Raw genomic sequence first — 4,567 nt, 5'->3', positions numbered from 1 at the left:
GCTATGGAAGATGAAGGGCAACTAAATGAAGTATGATGGCCATAATCCTCGTGCGAGTCTTCGCCATCAACTCCCACCTATCCGCCATGTGCTCTACCACTCTCTCCCTTCTCATTCCCCTACCCTATGCTCCCCATTTCATCGCCTAATTCTCTAAATAAAGCTTGAGGTTTTGTGAGTATGTTTTCTTGCAATGTTTTGCCCATGTGAGGTGTGCGGAATCGCCACCTAGTCTTGTGCTTTGGAGTGAGCTTGTGTATGTGTGAAGGGTGTGCGGATTCGCCATCCTTTTGTGGTGCCTAAGTACTAAGCCGCTATACCCCCTCCCTCACTCTCTCTCTCTCTCTCTCTCACTTGATCTCATTCCCTTTCCTCTTCATCATTACTCCCAAGCATCCATCTCTCTTGGATGAAAACTTTGTTATGGTGGTGTGTTGTTTGCGTCCTAGCCGTTGAAGCTAGGTGGTGCCCCCTGTTTGCTTTACCATGACAGGCTCGAGGCGCGCCATTCGGTCCCCGGTGTTTTAGAGGCCGTCGGGGTTCGGGGTTCTCTTTGCTCCCGTCAACACCACTTGTCTAAAATACAATCTAGTAACTCAACATTTTCCATCCTACACTTTATTAAAGATGAGTGCTTAAAGTGAAAACTAAAAGCCACAACTTGTTGAGGAAACAAGGATACAAGGTCCACCAAATGTCCAACCTAGACTACAAGCAAACAATTAGAGATTTGGCTTAGATTTGGATTCAAAGGCCACCACTTATTCAAGTAAGATAACTCCACTTGTTTAAAACAGTAATGTTTGAAGCCCCACCACTTGTCCAACCTAGACATTGATTAAATTTTGGTAAGATTTATCACAAATCTAGCGTAGAATCAAGATTCTATGGCCAAGGCAATCAAATAAGTTAGACAACACACAAATCATAAGAGCACTCTAGATTCTCGTTGAGCATAAACTAAACAATAATCAAATGCTATATTCACTTGAGATTTCATCCATGAAAAATGAAAATGATGCATGTACTTGAGATTTCCATCCATGTACAATACTTTACAATGCCAAGTAAAGTTATAGTCAGCAAACAACTCTTCTCCTGCTTCAACTTGACAAATAGTCTCAATGCATACATGGCCATATTCTTCTGACTTGATGTGTGAAGAGGTGCATTTATACCAAGGTGGAAAATTTGGATCAAATATATAGTGTACGTTGGGACAGACATTTGTACTGTGAGAACTATTTATATAGCCCGACACGTTTCCTTCTTCTACACAACCAATAATGTATGATTGGTCTTCCTCTTCTTCTATGTTTGGATCCTCTAGAAGAGAATATTTATAAGCTCTTGGAAATATTTTTCATATCTTTTTCCAATCTTGAAATATATACTTATGCCCTACATAGTTTAGAATAGTCAAACCACTTTCCAAGGTAGTATGCACAAATAGCCCATAACCAGCTCCTTGAATACATGAACGTCGCACTTCAAAATCCACACCGTTAATATGGAAAATTACATCTTTGGGAATAGGAAAAGTTGGTGTCCCAAAAGGATCTTCATGCCAATCATGGTGTGAAATACATCTAGTTTTTATATCACTTAACTCCATTGTGTCTGCAAAACGAAGAAAATACATCTAGTTTTTATATCACTTAACTCCTTTGTGTCTGCAAAAAGAAGAAAATATTATGCATAAAATAATGACAAGATCAAAGAAAGATATCATTATTTTATAGTCCAATAGGTCCATTGTATGGAAGACTTAGAGTGCCTTTTACATGGTGCCTCCATGGTTTCCAAAAAATAAAATCATTGAAAAAAAAGGCCATTGTCTCTCTAATCTATTGTCCATTTGAAGCATAGAGAGAACCAAGGTCCACCACTTCACTACAAGAGGTTGTGTGCTCTTGTGACGCTGTTAGCGACGGAAATACACTGGGTTTTTATAACCCCCGGCGTCGCTAAAACCATCGCTAATAGCCTCGCTACGAGAGCGTCGCTATATGCGACGCTATAGGCGTCGCTATATGCGTCGCTATGAGCGTCGCTATATAGCGATGCCCATAGCGACGGTCATAGCGACGGTTATAGCGATGTTTACACAGAAGTCTATAGCGACGCTAGAGAGCCATAAATAGCGACGGTTATAGCGACGCCCGAGAGATTTTTTTTTTGGTGACAGGGCATTTAATGCCCTGTCACCCATCAACCATATTGTACTTGATTCACTTTTTAAAAAAAGTGCAAGGGTAGATAATAGACCCAAAATAGTCACCCACAAGACGCATTGTTTGCAAAATTGACAAGCGTAAAATTGACAATTGTACACATCATAGGCAAATGTAATAATGACAATTGTACAACATCATAGGCATAAAGAATTGATTGGCAAAATGAACTGCGGTGACAAATGTAATAATATACATGGTTCAAAAAGACATATAAAATCCGTCTCATGATACATAAGCTATGAGAAACCCTAAACTAATGCTATCTAGATACGGCTAAACTGACGTCGTCTAGTCAGACGTCTCATCGCGTCCAAGCGGCGTATCTGTCAGATTCTGCAAAAAAAGACAATAAGACAACTTTCAGTAAGTATAAACATATAACAACATTTATAAAAAAATACAAAAAATAGAAAAGAGTAAACCCTAATACAACCATGCCACCATGAGAACTGAGAATGTCCATCAGGGCGTTTAAGCCCTTCCTGCCTACGTACTCGCGCTCGTACGGTGTGGGATCACGTCCTGTCATCGACCACTGTCAAAACATACAAAGAATTCATTATGTTAGAATTAAAAAACTCATAAACCCTAAACTATCGAACATAAAGAGCAATGCGAAAACACTTACAAAATCGGCCTCAAATGATGCCCATCCACCGCTCCCCAAGTGGTGCGAGCTCCCTGCCTCTACTCGTGCTCTGGCTGCATCCTTTTGTTGCTTCCACTTGTCGGGATTCTCGCGCATTGCTTTCTTCGCATTCTTCCAATCTTCTTTGGCCAGCCAATCTGGCCTGTTCCACCCATGCTTGATTGATTTTTTCACTTCAGAACGCTTGTGTTTGCAGTATTCGCGCATTCGAATCTTCATCAGGTCTTCATTGAAGCGCGGATCCCGTGTTGGAATGGGAAACTCATCATGAAGTATGTTGATGACTCTGCTTTTTAAATCACTTGGTACTTCACTCCATTTTTTTAGTATGTAGTGTCTAAACAGCTGAGAGCAAAGACCACGCATGCGCGAGATCACCTTCTTGCCGTCATCATCCATGATGATGCCACCACTGAAGTCGACGGAGTAAGGCAAGCCCTCTGGCCAGTGACACGTGAACCTGGGTGTCCCGGCAGGGGTCTCTAGTGACGTGTCGATGGGGCTACGGACGTCAGGTATCTCCACTGGTGTCTGGGCCCCGAAGCGAGGAGTGTCGAGTGGGGTGGCTCCTAGCAGAGTAGGTAGAGGTGTGTAACTGCTAGGAACAGTCAGCCGTGCAAAACCTGGCGTAGATGGCGATGTTGTGGCTGGTGTGGGGGCGGGCAAAGAAGGGGAGGGTAAAGAGCCTCGTCAAACACGAGGCGGCGTGGAGGCATCCGTGGCGGAATCCCCACAACAACCGCCACCGCCACCACTAGAGCACCAGTGTCTAGACGAGTGTGAAGCTCGTCTCGTCGACGCCGAAGCTTCGGAGCGCGCCGAATGCACCGAAAGAGAGGGAGATGCGGATGGAGTAGGAATGCGCGATGATGCGCTAGAGCGATGATGCTCCACGTACCACTGTCTCTGCTACGGTGACAAAGAAGAAAGAAACTCCTCATCATCCATACCTGCATTAAACACACGAATATTGAATGAATAGAGTAGACAATGATGCAAAGACCATTAAATACAATGACGTAATGACGCATATAAATACAATGACGCAATGAATTGAGTGATAGAAGAGGCAAGTCGAAAACTTGGAATTTTCAAACAAAAGATGTGAGCGCGAGTAGAAAACAGCGTTATACACCATGGAAGGTACTTAGAGAACCAGAGCTTTTACAACACGGAGCAAAATTGTTCAAATACAATATTTGTGGCTTTAAGAGATCTCTCTCTCATCCTCGCATAACTCAGCATAACTTCCTATATCTATATAGAGCTCTCCGTTTAAACACATATCCTCTGTTTCATTTTGTAGCTCCTCTGCATGCACCCCATATAGAGTAGTAGCATCTTGATGCTCATCTGGCATGTAATGGAATTTGCCTATTCAATTTGAGAATAGCGGAATTTAATGAGAGTACTTTCAAGAAATGATTTTGTGAGCATAGCGGGTAGACATAATTGAAGATAGCAACATAATCATAGCAATTAGTTAACTTGGCATAGACAATACTTTTGCAAGAGAGAGAGTTTAGAGAACATGACAACAATTGAGGACTGGATTTATGTGGAGCCGGTCCCCCCTCCAATAGGCATTTGTATTATGATTTCTCCCATAAAGAGAGACTTGTTACAATACAGTCTTTGTGTTCCTTGTGACCTAGGTGATGCCATGAAGATGGAAGGCTTC

At 42.4% G+C, this 4,567-nt stretch overlaps 1 pseudogene; it reads right to left on the bottom strand.

Annotated features, from left to right (window-relative positions):
* Positions 1-2,525: 2,525 nt before the first annotated feature.
* On the bottom strand, positions 2,526-4,271 carry LOC147419924 (uncharacterized; annotated as a pseudogene).
* Between the last annotated feature and the right edge of the window lie 296 nt (positions 4,272-4,567).

Source organism: Adiantum capillus-veneris, chromosome 29, assembly GCF_014529385.1.
Source record: "Adiantum capillus-veneris isolate H3 chromosome 29, ASM1452938v2, whole genome shotgun sequence".
Classification (NCBI taxonomy): domain Eukaryota; kingdom Viridiplantae; phylum Streptophyta; class Polypodiopsida; order Polypodiales; family Pteridaceae; genus Adiantum; species Adiantum capillus-veneris.
Note: the sequence above shows the minus strand (reverse complement) of the source record. Positions and strands in the feature narration are given on the sequence as shown.